The following is a 20,871-nucleotide window of genomic DNA, read 5'->3' on the forward strand; positions in this document are numbered from 1 at the left end:
TCTGGTTCTGCTTTGAGCTGATATGTCAAGGTCTGTGGGTAGCTTGCTTCTCAAGCTGAGCTTGGCAAGGTTTGTGTGGGGAGAGGTTGAGCACGAGAAGAAGGCGCTCAGGAAGGATTTCTTTCAGGATGTGGACCCCATCAAATATGTGTTGTAAATTCATAACTTTCCTGGACACTAAAAATCATGGATTGAACAGAGATACTGGATTTGTGGCTTATTACAGTAATCTGTGATCCACTGAGCCCCCTCCTCCAGCTTCTCCCCCTGCTGCTTCCCCTACATGAGGGGAGAGGTGTTAATTGGCAACTTTACCTTGAACTTTACCTCGGAGTACCTTTCCCTGCTCTGTGTAAGCTCAAAACCTTGTCTCTCTCACCAACAGAAGTTGCTTCAATAAAAGATATCAGCTCACCCACCCTGTCTGTCTGCATTTCTAAGACACCAGTCAATATGACTGATACCAAGCACTGTACATATCTAGCATTCATCACATCCTCATTCAGTCTCTTCTCCCCCCAGGTTGTACATTTTCAACTTTCCCCCATCCTCACTTTCATCTTCATTCCTGTTCTCTCACCTCTCTCCTCCCCTCCTCTAACTCTATCATTGTCACCCAAAAGGGCTAAGAATGTTACAAATACATTGGACTCCCTGACAGGGGCATGGGCACCTACTGAAGCTTTTATACCTGCGAATAAATAGTTACATGCATACATGTGAGACTTGGAAGGGAAGAAGGGAAAGAAGAGAAGGAAGATGGGGGAGAGATACAATTGGTGATGGTTGTCAGAGAGCAATTCTGTTTGGGTGTTCTTTTAAAAAATGGCCTGTGGCCAGAAAGATAAAGACAAGGAGTGGAGATAAGTAGAAATGAAATGGACTCCTCAGCAGCACAGTTGAGAGCCATTAATTAAACTCATTAGTTTGTTGGCTATCGAGAACTGGAGAGGGGTTGGGGGAGTGATGGGAAAACAATGAACCTGGCAATTGCTCTCTGCCCAATTTACCCTGAGTCCCTCTCAATGTAGTGATGGCCCTGGGGTGACGGGAGCACAAGTGAAATGATGACGAGGGAAGACTCTAGAAGAGAGTAAGGAGAGGGAGTGAGAGTGGAGGGGAGATTTAACCCACAAAGATGAGTAGGGTGGGGTGGGTGAGTCCTGAGCTGAGGACTCTGGAGAGCTGGCTTCTGTACCCAGCACTGACACCAGCGGTGAAAGTAAGCCAGTATGCCCTGGTACTGCGGCCCGGCAAGAGCCAGTGCGTCCTCCCCAGGCCCTTTAAATTGCCATCAGAGCCCTGCTGCTGGAGCCCTGGGGTAGTGGCAGCAGGGCTCCAGTGGTTATTTAAAGGGCCAGGGCTCCCACTGCCTTTACTGCCCTGGGCCCTTTAAATAGCTGCCGGAGCCCCGCAACCGCTACCCCAGGGCTCCGGGGGCTATTTAAAGGGCTGGGGTGGTAGAAGCAGGGGAGACCAGGGCCCTTTAAATAGCTCCCAGAGTCCTGCTGCCAGACCCCTGGGGTAGCAGCAGCAGCTGGGGGCTTTGGCAGCAGTTTAAAGGGCCCAGGGCGGTAGCAGCGGTGGAGCTCTGGGCCCTTTAAACTGCTGCCAGAGCCCCCAGCTGCCGCTGCTACCCCAGCAGGGGATGGCACTTACTGGTACAGGGAGGGCCAGGGCTGGCTCTGAGCCCCCTATCCCCGCCCCTTCTGCCTGAGGCCCTGCCCCTTCCAGGGGCCAGAGCTGGCTCCAACCCAGCTCCATACTGGTAAGTCTCTATTTCTAATTTCACCCCAGACTGACCGAATTATTTTGGGCTAGTCACTTCATCTCTCTGAGTCTGGGTTCCCATCTGTAAAGTGAGAAAAATAATCTTCCTTTTAACCCGCCATTTATCTGTCTTGCCTATTTAGATTGGGGCATGGATTGTGTGTCCCTCATTTACTGTGTGTCTGTGCAGCACCTGGGGCCTTGATCTCATCTGCGGCAGTGACTTTTTCTCACTAGGAGTCTGTGCAATGCCTGCAACAATGGGGCTCTGAACTCAGCTGGGGCAGGGACTTTCTCCCTCCCTGTGTGTCAGGGCAGTGTCTGGCACTACAGGGCACCCGTATCTGTCATGGTTTCTAGGTTCAACCATAATATAATTTGTTGGCACCGATGAACTGCCCGAGAGAGACTGTGAGGGAGAAATAAAACTTTAGCAGAGAAGTAGACAGAGGCGGCAGAGACAGAAAGAAGAACTGGTCCTGATCCTTCAGTGAAATCCACCACTGAGTTCCATGAATCCACTGAACTCCCCACAAGGCTCTGTCCAGCCACTGATGTGGGTGAATCTGAATTCAGATTGGGGCCACAGCATCTGTACTATCAATAAGACTATGCTGGCAACAATCCAGATTTTGGAGATGTGGAAAGAAATATCCATCCATCCTAATCATCGTGATTCCCTGGGTCAGTCTGTCTGTTTGTCTCCATTCATTATGCTGTTCCCTTCCCCACTCCCTCGCTCTGCCTATTTCAAACCCCCTTCTCCCCAGACTCACCTCCATTCACTTCTGGCTCTGCTCTCCCCAGACCGCTCCTGACTGGGCAGCTCCGAGCAGATCAGACCCTCCAATGCCAGGGCAGAGTCTTAAGCTGTGGTCCCCACGCCACTGTGCTGAGATCCCCTGTGTGCTTGCAGAGCCCAGGAAGGAGGCAGCCCCAGGCTGAGGGCTGAATGCCTATGGGGTTTGGGGTGTGGGGAGGAGACCAGCTAACGCTGTCTCCCTATTCTGGGGCAGCACACCCACCTCGGACTCTGGAAACCGAGAGGACACAGGTATCACCCCACCTGCTGCTTGGTTCCAGGGGTCTTACTGGGAGGAGAATGGGACAAATGAAGGCATCGGCTGGGCATTCAGAGCTGGTGTAGTACAGTCCTGGGGTCCCCCCGTCTGGGCAACCAGACCTGCTCTGTGAGCAAATGAGAGGTCTGAGGATGAGACAGAGCCTCAAACTACATGTGCCCCAGCTGGGTGGGGATACCCAAAGCCTGTCTCAGTGGGAAGGGACTCCTGAAAGCCCAGTGACTGCAGTGCTGGGAACATTAGAAAAGCCAGAGATGAGAGAGAGAGAGAGTCACTGAGTGTGTGTGGGCTGACAGAGGCTAGGCATGGGTGGATGGAAATAGAGAGGGGGAATCAGAGAGAGAGAAGGATGGATGTGGAGAAAGAGAGGAAGTCAGAGGTGAATTGGTAGAAGGACAGAGAAAGGCAGAGAGAAAGCTGTACAGTAAAGAGAGAGAGAGATGGACAGAAGAGGAGAGAGCTGGACAGATGTAGAGATGTACGGTGAATAGCTGGAAAGGTGGCTGAATAACCAGACACCTTCCACTGCCCCTACCCCTACCCCTACCCCTACCCCTGCCCACGCCCTGGTGGCTCCGGGCTCACGGGGATGGTATCTGTGTGTGTCTGGGCCAGCCAAGGTCCAAAGCGCAGCCGTGTCTCTGAGACTGCAGGTGTCTCCTCACCACACAGCTCAGAATCCTCATCCCCAACTCCAAAGGTCTTTGTGTGGGGGAGGAAGACAAACCTTTATGTGTGTCAGAGCTGGGGAGTGATGGGATGGTTGTTTCTCTGCATTATCCCCAAGGGGCTGGCACGCAGCTGGTGAGGTTTGTGGAGCCCTGGGGACCAGGGTTGGTGGTTTCCTGGGAAAAGCTAATTCAGGCAGACGGCTGGTAAATAAAAGCTTAATCCTGATTTATAACCAGAACCTGATGGAAAAAAAGAGTAGTATCAGCGTCCAGGAGCACAGAACAGATATTTAGATACCTCCATTCACAACTGAGGAAGAAGCTTCTTCTAGCCTCTTCAGTAACTGGACAATGACCTGGTGCAGAAGGGTTTGGGGCACTATAGTAACTGGACAATGACTTGGTGCTGGGTACTGGGCTGGCTGGCCAAGGATCTCATGCTGAGAGATCCAACCCCTGCTTATTACAGAGGAAAGTCTTGGATTGGCTCGGTGCCAATTGTCCCTTGCAGCGTCAGTGCCTGGAGACATCATATCCCAGGGCTCCTCATTAGGCTTCGGGATGTGACACTCTGGGCATTGTTAGCGTCTTGGCTCCTGGTTCCAGCTGGGAGATCCAGCAATTGGGGACTCTGGGTGTTATTAAAAACAAGTGCTATTTGCGACTTGGCATCTGATGAGCCCCCTGGTGGGGCCATTAAAAAGTTTTCTGTTCCAGATTCCAAAGGGAATCTAAGTGAGTCCAAAGGGAGCCGAACTCAAGTGGGTCCCACGTGCAGCGGGAGAGCTTTTGTGTTAATTTCAGTGGAATAAGGGGACCCAGAGACTCTCAGGTGTTAGCGTGGCCCTGTCATTTGTACAACACTAAGCAGTGAAACGTGGTTCAGAGGTTTGAGGGCAGAGACCTTAGCCGGCTCAATCCCATGAGCAAAACACTAGAAATCCATGCTGAGGCTTGGAAATGTATTGAATCAGATGCACCGGAGGAAAAAGAATTTCAACTCAAGACATACATCAGTTTGAATCTGCCATTGGATGGTTTTGCAAACCAAACGTAACCAAAACTTTTCAAAGGGCCTTTTTCAGAGAGGATAGCAATTAGAATCTCTTATTTTTACAAACAATCCCCCGTAGCATGGAGAAAGGGTTTTATTTGACTTGATGGCTGTGAGTGGTGGTTACCTTTCCTGCCTTTAACAAAACAGACAGAAGAGATAGGACAACACTACAGGACTAATATGGCTTGTTTTGATCTCATGATACTAGGTGGCTGGTCAGTCTCAGACAATGTGACTCCCATGGGAGTTAGGCACTTAAATGTCTTTGAGGACTTTTGGCATTACAGTGGAACAAGAAAGAAGGAAGCTCCCTGTGGGGCCCTTTCCCAGGCTGCTGGAGGGGCCCCCTGGAGTGCAGGTCTTGGGGGGGAAATGCAAAGGCTTGTCTCAAAGGCCAATTTTGATGAGATCGCAGCCAGAGAGCTGTTCTGCTTGGTCCCAAGGCCCTGCTTTCACCCTCTCTATTGAGACTGAAGATGAAGCCAACTTTAGTCCTTTGGCTCCATGGAAGGTTTTGTCCACCATGAGCTGGCCTTAACACACCTGTGTTTGGATTTGGCTTGTGTAGCACCTCACTGAAAGTCCCCACCCAAGACTGTCCGTGGAGTGGGTGGCATCCGTTCCGTGCCAGACGGTTGGAGTCAGACACCAGGGCCTCTCAGGATGGCTTGCCCCCAGCCTCAGGGGGAACTGAAAAAACTAGCAGAGTAGATGACTGAACCCTGCCAGCTTCACTTTGGCTGTACTCTGGCTGAGGAAAGGTTCTAGGCAGTGCACATTCTTGGGTCTTGAGGGCTTTTACCAACGGCGTGTTGGTGGGGTAGTGGTTAATGTTGCTGCTTTCCAAGCAATGGGTCTGGTTTCACTTCCCAGCCAATGCACGGTGTGCTTCTGCTTTTCCCACAGCAATGCCAGTGGTGCAAAGTAGTGAGAAGAGAAGCACTCTTCAGAGCTCAGCCTCATGCTGGAAAACATGTTGGGCTTCTAGAAACTACTCCCTGGAATAGTTAGGTGTAGTCATTCAAAAGTTGTGGGTTTAAATCCCACTAGTATAACTTTATCAGCTCCCTGGCCACCAGAGCAGAGAGAGAGAGCCAGAGGTGAATGGAGGTGAGTCTGGGGAGAAGGGAATTTGAAATACACAGAGAAAGAGCATGGGCATGGGAACAGCACAATGAATGGAAAGACAAACAGACAGACAGGGGGAGGGATAGCTCAGTGGTTTGAGCATTGGCCTGCTAAACCCAGGGTTGTAAATTCAATCCTTGAGGGGGCCATTTGGGGAACTGGGGTAAAAATCTGGGGATTGGTCCTGCTTTGAGCAGGGAGTTGGACTAGATGACCTCCTGAGGTCCTTTCCAACCCTGATATTCTATGACAGACTGATTGATTAGGATGGATGGATGTTTCCTGCCACATCTTCAAAATCTGTGTTGTTACCAGCATGGGTTTATCAACAGCACAGATGCTGTGTCCCCAGTCTGAACTCAGATCCACCAGCACTGATGGCTGGGCAGAGCCTTGGTGGAAGTCCGGTGGGTGCATGGATGTCCAGTGGGTGGATCTCACTGGATTATCAAGACTAGTTCTCTTTTTAACCACTCCAACCCCCCCACTTTACTTTCCTCCTAAAGTTTTCTTTCTCCCCCAATCTTTCTCTGCAGCAGATCCTCAGTGGATCAAATGAGCTATATGATGGTTGCACTTCCCAGACACGGAGCAAGAAACAGTCCCTGCCCCAGCCAAGATCAGGGACCCATTGTGCCAGGTGCTGCACAGACACACAGTAAATGAGGGACACACAACCCATGCCCCAATCTAAGTGGGCAAGACAGATAACTGTTGGGTGAAAAGGAAGATTATTGTTCTCACTTTACAGATGGGACCCCACACTCAAAGAGACAAAGTGACTAGCCCAAAATTACCCAGGGACTCTGCGCCAGGGCTGGCTATTGAAGCCAGCTCTCCAGAGTCCTCAGCCCAGGCCTTACTCCCTGGACCATCATTGGTGATGAAATCTCTGCATCCTGACTCACTCTCCATAATCACTTCTAGACTCTTCCTGTGTCATCATTCCACCCATGTGGCCCTCACCTCAGGGCCATCGCCACATTGTTAGGGATTGATGGTAAACTGGGCAGACATCAATTGCCAGGTTCACTCCCCTGCCAGAAGCCATTTTTGAAAGAATGGCCAAACGGAATGGTCTCTGACAAAGATCACCGACTGTATCTTCCTTCCTGTCTTCTTTCTCACCCAGATTTCTCTGCTCCCCCTTCCCTCCCTTCCAACTCTTACATGTATGGATGTAACTCCCTGTCAGGGAGTCCAATGTATTTGTAAAATTCTTAGCCCTTTTGGGTAACGTTGATAGAGTTAAAGGAAGGAAAGAGGTGGCAGAACGGGAGTGAAGATGAAATTGAGGGCGGGGGGAAAGTTTAAAATGTAGAGCCAGGAGGAAAAAAGACTGAATGAGGATGTGACAAATGCTAGATACGTACAGTACTTGCTATCATATTGACCAGTGTCTTATAAATACAGACAGACAAGGTTGGTGAGGTAACATCTTTTATGGGACCATGAGACAAACTTTGGAGCTATACACACATCCCTTCTTCAGGTCAGGGAAAGGTACTCCGAGTGTCACAGCTAAATACAAAGTGAAACAGAAGCATAAATAAGAACAGCCATATGGAGTCAGATGAAAGGTCCATCTAGCCCAGTATCCTGTCTTCCTACAGTGGCCAATGTGTAGCCCAGTGGGCCATCTTACCTGTATTATATTCATTGCTTTGTTATCCTGTTTTATTATATTTAATAGTAATGCAAGAAACATACAGGCTTTTATCCTGTAAGATTTGGCTTTAGTAGATAGTGTGAGGCTTGAGGGCTATAACCTTTGGCATAGATAAACTTAAGTAACTCGTAAGTTATAGGAAACTGAAAGTGGCATGTCAGAGGGAGAATTTGTCCAGAATACTGACATCAGTCACCCACAGAACACAGCTGATCCCAGCACAGAACACAGCTGATTCCAGCATCCAGAAAGTTCCAGACAGGACCTCCAACGGCAAAGCTGCCACGACAGCAAATTGATGTGTATGTGTAGACGTGCGGACTCACCCCTGCAGCACCTCCTGCTGGTGACTTCCGGGAATTAGCTCTTTTTCCAGGCAGGAGCGCCCTCTGCAGGTCAGTGATCCACCTGTCCTCTGGCCCTCGTGTCCCTCCCTGGACCCCAGTGCCCCTTTAACTGGGGTGCTGCTCCTTGGCAGTACCCCACTGATCTGGGTATCTCCTCCCTGGGGAACCCCCACTCACTATCCCCACCTTGCCTCAGTATAAGACTACTGCCAGTCATCATCTAGGCCCCACACCCCAGGTCAGACTGCAGTATCAGCCACTCATCACTGGCAAGGTTGGGTTTGGACTTGCTGCCTTGGCCTGCACCTGGGCTGCCCCCTGCAACACCCAGTACCTGTTGGCCTTATGCTAGGCCGCAGCCTGGGGCTTTCCATGCTGGAGCGCCCCAGCTCCTCTGCCTTTCCCCAGCCCTGCTCCACTCAGGTACCCTGTGTCTCGCTCCCTGCAGGCAGAGGGAGACTTTTGGGGCTTCTGGCTCACAGCTTCTTATTGGGACCCGCTGGGCCTGATTGGGTCATGGCCCCAGCTGTTACCACCTTTCCCAATCAGCCCAGGCTTTCCTTCCCAGCCTCAGCCCTCTCCCAGGGATGGCTTTAACCCCTTCAGGGCAGGAGCAGGGTAAGCACCCTGCTACAGTATGCTAATAGGGTAACATCATACATATACTAACCTATAGAATACAGACACCTTAAAGGGAAGAAATACAAATAAGGGCCTCTATTGAATATGCATTGATCATGGCAGCATCAGCCTAACCTTCTATAAAAGTAACATCCCAGGGGCAGCAGATAGGTTGGAAAGATGTAGACCTTGGGAGGGGCCAGAATGATGACCACCAGGGAAGATGAGGATGATGACAGTGATGAGAAAGATAATGGTTAAGTATGAAAGATAAGGGGGGAGTACAGACGTCCAAATGTACTTTCTGTATTATCCGTATCTGCTTTGTTAAGTTTAAGTGTGTGTACAATCTTTGCTAAATTATTAATAAATCATATAGTTTTATATATAGAGAGAGAGAAAGAGTTCCTATAGTGTCAGTGTTGCACCTGTGCACATCGGGGTTCCCAAATTATATGATAGTTTTACAATAATCTTACTGGGCCTGATCTTGGGACAAGAACCTGTTAATCCTCAAGTTACAATTATATTTACCCAACTTTGGGTCAGGCTACAAATGCCAGGTGCTTCAGAGGGAATGAACAGAACAGGTAATCATCAAATGATCCATGCTGTTGCCCATTCCCACATTCTGGCAAACACAGGCCAGACACCATCCTGCCCATCCTGGCTAATAGCCATTGATGGACCTCTCATCCATGAATGTATCTAGTTCTTTTTTGAACTGTGTTACAGTCTTACAGTACTCCAGGTGAGGCCTCACCAATGTTGAATAGAGGGGAATGATCACATCCCTCGATCTGCTGGCAATGCTCCTACTTCTACAGCCCAAAATGCCATTAGACTTCTTGGCAATAAGGGCACACAGTTAACTCATATCCAGCTTCTCATCCACTGTAACCCCTAGGTCCTTTCCTTCAGAACTGCTGCCTAGTCACTCGGTCCCTCGTCTGTAGCAGTGCATAGGATTCTTCCGTCCTAAGTGCAGGACTCTGCACTTGTCCTTGTTGAACCTCATCAGATTTCTTTTGGCCCAATCTTCTAATATGTCTAGGTCCCTCTGTATCCTATCCCTACCCTCCAACGTATCTACCACTCCTTCCAGTTTAGTGTCATCTGCAAACTTGCTGAGGGTGCAATCCATGCCATCCTCCAGATCATCCTCCAGATCATTTTCAGATGGGGTGACCAGATCTGCAAGCAATATTCAGGATGTGGGAGTATCATGTATTTATATAGAGGCAATATGATATTTTCTCTTATTATCTGTCCCTTTCCCAACATTCTGTATGGTTTTTTTTGACTGCTGCTGCACATTAAGTGGATGTTTTCAGAGAACTATCCACAATGACTCCAAAATCACTTGAGTGGTAACAGCTCATTTAGATCCCATCATTTTGTATGTATAGTTGAGATTATGTTTTCCAATCTGCATTACTTTTCATTATGAACACTGATATCTGCCATTTTATTTCCCAGTCACCCAGTTTTGTGAGATACCTTTGTAACTCTTCGCAGTCTGCTTTGGAGTTAACTATCTTAAGCAGTTTTGCAGCATCCGCAAATTTTGCCACCTCACTGTTTACTCCTTTTTCCAGATCATTTATGAATATGTTGAACAGTACTGGTCCCATACAGACCCCTGGTGGACACCACTATTTATCTCTCTCCATTCTCAAAACTGACCTTTTATTCGTACCCTTTGGTTCCTAACTTTTAACCAGTTACTGATCCCTGAGAAGGCCCCTCTTATCCCATGACTGCTTACTTAAGAGCCTTTGGTGACAGACGTTGTCAAAGGCTTTCTGAAAATTTAAGTACACTATATCTACTGGAACACCCTGGTCCACATGCTTGTTGATGCCCTCAAAGAATTCTAGTAGATTGGTGAGGCATAATTTCCCTTTACCAAAACCATGTTCACTCTTCCCCCAAAAAATCATGTTTATCAACGTGTCTGTTCTTTACTATAGTTTCAACCAATTTACCTGGGACTGAAATTAGGCTTAAAGGCCTGTAATTTCCAGGAGACTTTTTTAAAAAATGGTGTTACATTAGCTATCCCCCAGTCATTTGGTACAGAAGCTGATTTAAATTACAGGCTACATACCACAGTTAGTAGTTGTGCAATTTCACATTTGAGATCCTTCAGAACTCCTGGTGACTATCATCTGGTCCTGGTGACTTATTACTGTTTAATTTATCAATTTCTTCCAAAACCTCCATACAGTTTTCAGGAACTTCACTTTTGGCACTCTACCTTTTAATTTCTGGTCAATTAACCTCCTCATTTTTGTGTTCGCCTTTCTGAAGTTAAAAGCTACCATGGTGGGCTTCTGTGGTGTTTTCCCCCACAGAGGGATGTTAAATTTTAATATGTTATGGTCATTATTACTAAGCGGTTCAGCTATAGTCACCTCTTGGGCCAGATCCTGTGCTCCATTTAGGACTAAATCAAGAATTGCTTCTCCTCTTGAAGATACCAGGAGTAACTGGTCCAAGAAGCAGTTAACACATATTTCAAGGGACCATTCAAGGTGAAGTGGCCAGTTAACACCTCTCCTATTATGGTGGAGAAAGGAGGGGTGGGTGTGAGAGCAACTGGGGGTGAGGGTTAGTGGGTTACTGTTTGTTGTAATGTCATAAATCCAATCCATAATTTTTAGTGTCTAGCAATGTTATGAATTTACAATGCATACTTGATGGGGACCACATCCTGAAAGAAATCTTTCCTGAGCCCTCACTTCTGGCCTTCAAACAACCCCCCAATCTCACCAAGAGAAGAGAAGATTGAGGGGAGATTTGATAGCAGCCTTCAACTACCTGAAGAGGGGTGCCAAAGAGGATGTAGCTAGGCTTTCTCAGTGGTGGCAGATGACAGAACAAGGAGCAATGGTCTCAAGTTGCAAGGGGGAAGATCTAGGTTGGATATTAGGAAACACTATTTCACTAGGAGGGTGGTGAAGCACTGGAATGGGTTACCTAGGGAAGTGGTGGAATCTCCATCCTTAGAGGTTTTTAAGGTCAGGTTTGACAAAGCTCTGGCTGAGATGATTTAGTTGGGGTTGGTCCTGCTTTGAGCAGGGGGTTGGATGAGGTCACCTCCTGATATCTCTTCCAACCCTAATCTTCTGTGATTCTATGTAGTGTTGTAGCCAGGTCAGTCCCAGGATATTAGAGAGGTGGGTGAGGAAATACCTTATATTGGACCAACTTCTGTTGGTGAGAGAGCCAAAGTTGCTGTTAAACTTTGCTTCCTCTTTCTTCATGTTGTGGCATTTCCATTTCAGATGGCAAAGTGTAATATGTTTAGTCACTGTATGCAGTGGTGTTGTCTCTCTAACCCACAGAAGTTGGTCCAGTAACAGATATTACCTCACCCTCCTGCCTCTCTAATTTTCATCAGTGTCATTCCTCAGCTACAAAATCCACTCCAGATTATTTGATCTGCATTCTGGCTGTTTTGCTGATTTTGACCCCATGCCAACCCTAACAGAGCCCACACTCACACCAGTTATTCCAAATACATTGTCCTAGCCTCTCCCAAATCCATTTTGTCCCCATGTACCTACCCCCTATCTCCCCAGCTAGCTTGCCCTTGCAGGATTCATGGTGGCCAAACTTTCATACAGCTTTGGAATACACTTAAATCTTCATTAGTTTTCACCAACCTTTGCTTCTTGTGAACCCCTGTTGTGGATCTCATGCTCATAAACCCACTATCCCAAACTCTCCAAATCCATTCTCTCCCTCTCTCTGTGTATCTAGGCCTTGAATGTTCCTTCTCCCTAACCATCCAGGATTCATGGTGACCAAAGAAAAATAACTAATGTATTCCCACTGTTAACATCAATTGTTCCAAATCCATCATCCCAGTCCCATCTGAATCCACTGTGTGTGTGGCTTACCCATGAACTATCAGCTCTGCCCACCACCCTTATTTATAGCTAACATACTATTATTTAGATTTTTGCATCTCGAAGCACTCACTCTTCTGAACAGATGTTTCTCACATAGGCTCTAAAAGACTTGTCCGGTATCTCGCTATTGTCACCAGGCCTATCATGGATCCCACTGATGATACCAGTACCCACAAACCCATCAGCCCAGCCTCTAGCTAATCCTCTCTCCCCTCTAGTCCCTGGACACTCATCTCCCACACACCAATTTGGATTATTGGCTACCAAACTAAAAAAGCTATTCTGGATCCCATTGCTAACACAGATTGGCACCAATCGATCATTATAACTTCTCCCAAGTCAGCTTTCTTCATGTTTGTTTGATTCCCCAAATCCTCATCTTCCCAGATCATCCTGGTTCTACATTCTTTGGAACATACCTACACATTAAGTGATTTAAACACCTAAATATGTAATTCTCACATAGCCCCTCCCCCCAAAAAATACACGTTTCCTACCAACGCTATCATAGATCCCACAACTGCCACCACTACGCACAGATCCTACATTCCAGTCTTTCCCAAACCCATTCACTTAACATTTACCTGTCTTCTAGGACTCAAGGTTATTATTCCAAAAATACCCACTGCCAACCCCAATGCTAACACCAACACCTATTATCACAAGTCTCCTTGCTGTGGGTTATTTTTCACCCTTACTCTTTTTGGCACACAGGGCCAGCTCCAGGCACCAGCTAAGGAAGCAGGTGCTTGGGGTGGCCAATGGAAAGGGCGAGTCCTTTCAGTGGCGAGTCCCTCAGTCCTTCTCAGAGCAAAGGACACACCTCTAAATTGCTGCCAAAGAATGAAGCGGCACAGTGGAGCTGCCGCCGAAGTGCCACCGATCACGGCTTTATCTTTTTTTTTTCGCTTCACCACTTCAGGCGGCAAAAAATCTGGACCTTACAGGTGATGTATGGCAAAGGGACACGGGAAGATTAATTTCAAAGCTCCTTCGGGGAATTCATCCTGTAGGGGTATCTGACCAGCCGCAGTTGGAGATGCTGCTCTTTGTGCTCATCTTAATCTGCTACATCATAATCTTGCTTGGAAACACCACCATCATCGTGGTCTCATGGCTTGACCCCCATCTCCACACGCCCATGTATTTCTTCCTCAGCAACCTCTCTTTCGTGGACCTCTGCTACACCACCAGTGTTGGCCCCCAGATGCTGGTGAACTTCAGCAGCATTTGCAAATCCATTTCTTGGGCCGGATGCATGGCCCAGCTCTACATCTCCCTCTCGCTGGGTTGCACCGAATGCCTCCTGCTGGCCATCATGGCCTAAGACCACTACACCGCTGTCTGCCAGTCACTGCGCTACATGGCCATCATGAGCCACCGCCTTTGCCTGCAGATAGCGGCCACCGCCTTGTTGTGTGGCTTCGGCAACTCCACCATGCATACCATCCTGATGCTGAGACTGCCCCGATGCAGGTGAAACCAGATAGACCACCTCTTTTGCAAGGTGCCAGCCTTGCTCAAGTTGGCCTGTGTCAACACCTCTGCCAACATATCCAAGATCTTTGCCAGCTCGGTGATCTTCCTGCTGGTGCCACTATGCCTCATCCTGGTCTCTTATGGGTACAGTGGTGTTGCCTTGCTGTGGATTCGGTCAGCTGAGGGCAGGTTCAAGGCCTTCAACATCTGCACCTCCCACCTAGACATGGTGTTGCTCTTTTTCAGCACGGGCATTTCCATGTATCTACAGCCTCCATCTAGCTACTCCCAGAACCGAGACAAGATGGTCTCCCCTTCTACACCATGGTGACCCCCATGTTCAAGCCCCTCATCTACACACTAAGGAACAAGGAGGTGCATGGGGCCCTGCATAGGGTGCTAGGGAGGAACCCCACTGCTAAGGGGACCTGATCTGGGTGAGCAATTGGCACAGAACCATCTGTACCTCTCATGACTACTGTAACCTCTTCTGTGCCCATGTGGAGCCTTCTGCTCTGTCCACAGCTCCAGACCTCTCCAGCCACACAATCCTTCTGTCCTCTCCCACTCTACAAAGAAAACCTGCCATAATCTGCCCCACAACATGCCTTCCCTCTCCTATCCCATGCAACCCCTCTCCCATCCCATATACAACCTGCCTTTCCTATCCTACTGCACACAACCCTTATACCACCCCATAGAATAAAACTGCCTTACCCTCCCACACAAACAACCTGCCTGCCCTCTCCCACCCCACACAACCCTTCTGTCAGCTCACACAACACCCCTTCCCTCTGCTTTCCAATACAGTCAACACCATCCTAGCTGTACCTCTAGGAACTATCCCTGTTCTCCTGCCCAAAGACATTATTTTTATTTATTTTGATTTTGATTGGAAGGAGGCAGCAGTTGATATCAGGGTTGTGCCAGGCACTGCACAGACACACAGTCCTTGCCCCAAAGAGCTCATGCTCCAAATAGAGAAAAGGTGAAAGGGGAAACTGAGGCACAGAGAAGTAAAGTGACTTGCTGTAATTCACACGGGAAGTTAGAAGCATGCTGGGAATAGAACCTCAATCTTCTGAATCCCCCTCCATGGGCCAACACACAGTACTGCCCACACAATTTTATTACCAGGCTCGCAATATTTCTCATTTTGCTTAAAGCTCCTAGAGGCATGAGATTACATGATATGTTATTAAATTATAACTGAAGTTGCCTGACCCTTTTAAAGGTGAATAACATTTGGATGGTTTGCCAATCAATCAGAAGTTCATATGGTTCTAGTCCCCAAATCAGGCTACACAGCATTAAAGCCAATGACTTGTACCTTGTCGGCAGGCTTGTGGTGCATGACACAATGAGGACAACATAAAAGCATAGAGATCTTTATTAAAATAATGAACAAAGCCAGGAAAGCTCCAAGCCACGGAAACAGATAGGAATAACACAGTATTGGTGATATCTGTGGTATCATTCTTGGCATATGCTTTTAAATCTGCCTTCTTACACCCTTCCTTGAGAACCTGATGGCAAAAGACAAAGGACCAGCCCTGTCTCTGGCATGCCGAATGAGTCCAATGGTCCAGGTTCCTCCAGGCTCTAGACTGATGGCAGAGCTGAAGGGTTAAATGATGGAAGAAGCTAAAACCAAAAACTTAACGCCACCTGGTGGTTTGAATATTCATGCTAATGCTCAGCCTTCCGTGCCCAAATCTAACTTTCTCACCCACGTAATATTGAGCTGTTCTTAGCCTGTAGGTTAACATGTTAATATCATTTTAACTGATTATCATACCTGTCACTTCTTGCTTACGCCAGTTTGCAGCTATTACTTCCATGTTCCTGCCGTTGCCATTCACCGTTAAGGTCCAACTCCTGCCACTGAGCAAGCTAGTCTGAGTTCCCCAAAATCTGAGGGTAACTGTCAGACCATTTAGCTAGGCCAAAGTTCACGGGCTACTATACTTGACTATACTTATGCTAACTTGCTTAAGCTAATGATTTACAGGATACAGATCTGTAGGGTCCTTGTATTACAGCTGAATAGGATGACGGCTAAGCTAGCCCTATGGGCTACACCTGTCAGGGGCACCAGAGCGGGGCGGGGGGGCAAGGGGTCATGGCCCCCCCACTTTTCATCACTGGCCCGGCCCCTTGTTCCTCCTCTTCCCCCTGAGGACCCACTCCCTAGCCAGGCCAGAAGCTGGAGCCCGGTCCAGGTAAGAGTGGCCTGGGGAGCTCCAGCAGCTATGGGGAGATGCAGACCCTCCACCTGCCCAGGGAGGGGAGGCCTGAGATCAGCACCCGGCTCATGTCTCCACCTCTCTGGGCTCCCTGTCTAGGGCAGGTGAAGGGTACACGGCTCCCCACCTCTTACCATAACCCAGTTGTGGCTCTTTGACCCCCGAGGCCCCGCCCCCAGGCCAGGCTGGAAGTCAGAGCCAGGTCGAGGTAAGAGCCATGCGGGCAGCTGTGCAGAGCTGCAGATTCTTCACTTGCCCTGGGTGGGAGTCCAGGGGTCGGGAACAAAGGCTGGGGGCTGCTCTCAGGCCCACCACCCCAGACAAGTGGAGGGGCCCAGATTCCCAGGCCCAGCTTCTGACTTGGCCAGTGCAGGGCCTTGGGGAGAAGAGGAGGGGCAGGGGTGGGGCCACAGAGCAGCTGGGGCCCTGAGTCCCCACACACACTTTTAAGAAGAATTTGTCGCCCCTGACACCTGTGGGTTCTTTTTCTTTTCCTTTTGGTTTCTGAGCCTTGAGGCCAGACTCGGGCCATGTTCTCAGGCTATCTCCATATCAACGAAAGCCAGACATTTCCTTTTCAAAATGATAGCCAGGATCCTCTTGTAACCATGTGCGTCCAGAAGCTGCGGCTCTCAGAAAACCAAATATCAGGAGACAATCATGTCACACTCAGCACCAAATCACCGTCTGCTTTTGCAAAGCTTCTCTCAAACAGTCCTCAAGTCAGCAGCCAGCCACCGTAACTACAACAGCCTACTACCGCAGCACAGAGTGAGCTGCTCCTATAGCTCAGGTAGTGAAGGGCCTCGCCATTAGGGCTGAAGTTCCCTGAGTGGATCCCTGCTGATGATCCAATTCCTTTGCTGGGGCAAAACAGCAGGTCCACGGGACCATGGTGACAAAGCTGCCTCCCCTAGTTCAATCTTCTCCTTAAATAATGCCCCCCCTTCCCCAACTCAGCAGGTGCTAAGAGTTATGCCTACTCAGGGCATGCCTCACCCCCCCGCCTGCAAGGTCTTTGTGATTGCCACTGCCATAGCTTTTCAGAATTTAATGGATGCAAGTTTTAACCCCAGACCCTTCTGCTCCAATAGCCCAGATGCTGGAGGTAAGGAATTGCTGGCACACAGGTGAGCAGTTCTGACTCTATCCAGGAGATGGCAGCAGCGATTTAACAGTTGTCCCACTGCATCTGTTGGCCCTCCTGCAATAATAGCCATATCTCAAAGTGCTTTAGGACAAAGATCAGGATTTTACAGATGGGAAACCAAGGCTCATGCCCCAGTGGAATCCTTGACAAAAGGACTGCACTCTACCCAGCTCCCGTCCTCCATCACGTCACAGGGGTGAGCTGGGGGAGGCAGTGAGATAGATGGGGCTGGGTATAGGGCAGTTCATGGCCAATGCGGTGCAGCCATTCTCTGCTACCCAGCAGGCCTGTGGAAAACACAGCACTCCTGAAAACAGCACTCAGCCTGCTCTTCTGAGGCCCCAGTGCATCTCGTTCTCCTATTGCATCATATCAGATCCTCTGCCCCAATCCTGCAACAACAAAACCACAACCATACCTTTACGCACCTTGTTCCCATGGAGGGTCAGCTCAGTGAACTAGAATCTGGGGATTCCTAATCTAGGGGCCCTATATATGGAAAACCTCAAGCCTGCTCCTACAGTCCAGCACGAGCGAGCCTGATGCAGAGGAAGGAACCTCTGGTAAGTATGCAGTTTGCTTTGATATCGCAGGGACACATCTGTTCATTTACTCTTCTTTAATCAGGCTAGAAGAGGTAGTCAACAAAACAATAGAGGTACAGTTGCTATTTGCTCTGCCCCCACGAGCGCCGCCCGACCCCTCCCTGAGCGTCGTGTCGCACCGCCCATGTCCCCTCCTCCGCAGCACCGCGTCGTGCCGCCCAAGTCCCCGCCCCTCCAGTGCCACGTCGCACCGCCCAAGTCCCCGCCCCTCCAGTGCCACGTCGCACCGCCCAAGTCCCCGCCCCCCTGAGCGCCGCATCACATCGCACCGCCCAAGTCCCCGCCCCCCAGCGCCATGTCGCATCGCACCGCCCAAGTCCCTGCCCCCCTAGCGCCGCATCGCGCCACCCAAGTCCCCGCCCCCCTGAGCGCCGCATCACATCGCACCGCCCAAGTCCCCGCCCCCCAGCGCCATGTCGCATCGCACCGCCCAAGTCCCTGCCCCCCTAGCGCCGCAGCGCGCCACCCCCCGCCCCCCCTGAGCGCCGCATCACATCGCACCGCCCAAGTCCCCGCCCCCCAGCGCCATGTCGCATCGCACCGCCCAAGTCCCTGCCCCCCTAGCGCCGCATCGCGCCACCCAAGTCCCAGCCCCCACAGCACCGCCTGGCCAAACCAAAAACAACAAAAACAAACCCGGATCGCCGCCCCATCCCAAGGTGCCGCCCCAAGCACATGCTTGGTAGGCTGGTGCCTGGAGCCGGCCCTGGCTAGGAAAATAACATGAAGGAGAAAGGAGTCCAGGAGAGCTGGCTGTATTTTAAAGAATCCTTATTGAGGTTGCAGGGAAAAACCATCCCGATGTATAGAAAGAACAGTAAATATGGCAGGTGACCAGCGTGGCTTAACAGTGAAATCCTTGCTGATCTTAAAGACAAGAAAGAAGCTTACAAGAAGTGGAAGATTGGACAAATGACCAGGGAGGAGTATAAAAATGTTGCTCATACATGCAGGTGTGAAATCAGGAAGGCCAAATCACACTTGGATTTGCAGCTAGCAAAGGATGTTAAGAGTAACAAGAAGGGTTTCTTCAGGTATGTTAGCAACAAGAAGAAAGTCAAGGAAAGTGTGGGCCCCTTACTGAATGAGGGAGGCAACCTAGTGACAGAGGATGTAGAAAAAACTAATGTACTCAATGATTTTTTTTGCCTCTGTCTTCACGAAAAAGGACAGATCCGAGACTACTGGGAGCTGGGCAGCAAAGCATAGGGAGGAGGTGACCAGCCCTTTGTGGAGAAAGAAGTGGTTCAGGACTATTTAGAAAAGATGGACAAGCACAAGTCCATGGGGACAGATGCGCTGCATCCAAGGGTGCTAAAGGAGTTCTCGGATGTGCTTGCAGAGCCATTGGCCATTATCTTTGAAAACTCATGACAATCAGGGGAGGTCCCGGATGACTAGAAAAAGGCTAATGTAATGCCCATCTTTAAAAAAGAGAAGAAGGAGGATCCAGGGAACTACAGGCCAGTCAGCCTCACCTCAGTCCCTGGAAAAATCATGGAGCAAGTCCTCAAGGAATCAATTCTGAAGCACTTAAGGAGAGGAAAGTGATCAGGAATAGTCAGCATGGCTTCACCAAGGGCAAGTCATGCCTGACTAACCTAATTGCCTTCTATGAGGAGATAACTGGCTCTGTGGATGAGGGAAAAGCAGTGGACATGTTATTCCTTGACTTTAGCAAAGCGTTTGATTCGGTTTCCCACAGTATTCTTGCCAGCAAGTTAAAGAAGTATGGGCTGGAGGAATGGACTGTAAGGTGGATAGAAAGCTGGCTAGATCATCGGGCTCAACAGGGTTCATCAATGGCTCCATGTCTAGCTGGCAGCCAGTATAAAGCAGAGTTCTCCAAGGGTCTGTCCTGAGGCCGGTTTTGTTCAATATCTTCATTAATGATCTGGAGGATGGTGTGGACTGCACTCTCAGCAAGTTTGCAGATGACACTAAACTGGGAGGAGTTGTAGATACACCGGATGGTAGGGATAGCACACAGAGGGACCTAGACGAATTAGAGGACTGGGCCAAAAGAAACCTGATGAGGTTCAACAAGGACAAGTGCAGAGTCCTGCACTTAGGACAGAAGTGTCCCATGCACTGCTACAGACTAGGGACCGAATGGCTAGGAAGCAGTTCTGCAGAAAAGTACCTAGGGGTCACAGTGGATTAGAATCTGGATATGAGTCAACAGTGTGCCCTTGTTGCCAAGAAGGCTAACAGCATTTTGGGCTGTATAAATAGGGGCATTGCCAGCAGATCGAGGGACATGATCATTCCCCTCTATTCAACATTAGTGAGGCCTCATCTGGAGTACTGTGTCCGGTTTTGGGCCCCACAATACAAGAAGGATGTGGAAAAATTGGAAAGAGTCCAGCGGAGGGCAACAAAAATGAGTAGGGGGCTGGAGCACATGCAGAAGAGAAGAATGAGGGGAGATTTGATAGCTGCTTTCAACTACCTGAAAGGGGGTTCCAAAGACAATGGATCTAGACTGTTTTCAGTGGTAGCAAATGACAGAACAAGGAGTAATGGTCTCAAGTTGCAGTGGGGGTGGTTTAGGTTAGATATTAGGAAAAACTTTTTCACTAGGAGGGTGGTGAAGCACAGGAATGGGTTACCTAGGGAGGTGGTGGAATCTCCTTCCTTAGAGGTTTTTAAGGTCAGACTTGACAAAGCCCTGGCTGGGATGATTTAGTTGGGGATTGGTCTTGCTATGAGCAGGGGTTGGACATGGTGGCCGCCTGAGGTCCCTTACAACCCTGATATTCTATGATTCTATTCTACTTTTGAGAGAATGGATGCCTGGGTTGTTCCCCACCTACACTCTGCCATGAGGGCCCATTCCTGCTCTTCCCTTGTGGCCTCACCCACACTGCTTCTCTTCCTCCCCCCCATTCCACCCCTTCCCCAGAAGCCCACACTCCCCGCCACTTGCTGATTCACTCCTCTATTGGAGGATTAGAGGAGCGAGTGGTGACAGCGAGCGGCGGATGGGGTGTGTGTGTGTTGATCTCAGTATTTGCTGAGAAGCAGTATCATTATAGGGCTTCCTAGATACCACTCCTAGCATGTCCAAAAGCATTTCCCAAATATCATGCATGTTACACCTTTTCATAGGATTTACCATCAGTA

The 20,871-nt window shown here is 49.2% G+C and overlaps 1 pseudogene; it reads left to right on the forward strand.

Moving 5' to 3' along the window:
* Window positions 1-13,254: 13,254 nt before the first annotated feature.
* Window positions 13,255-14,176, forward strand: LOC123346167 (annotated as a pseudogene).
* The last annotated feature ends 6,695 nt before the right edge of the window (window positions 14,177-20,871 follow it).

Source organism: Mauremys mutica, chromosome 12, assembly GCF_020497125.1.
Source record: "Mauremys mutica isolate MM-2020 ecotype Southern chromosome 12, ASM2049712v1, whole genome shotgun sequence".
NCBI lineage: Eukaryota > Metazoa > Chordata > Testudines > Geoemydidae > Mauremys > Mauremys mutica.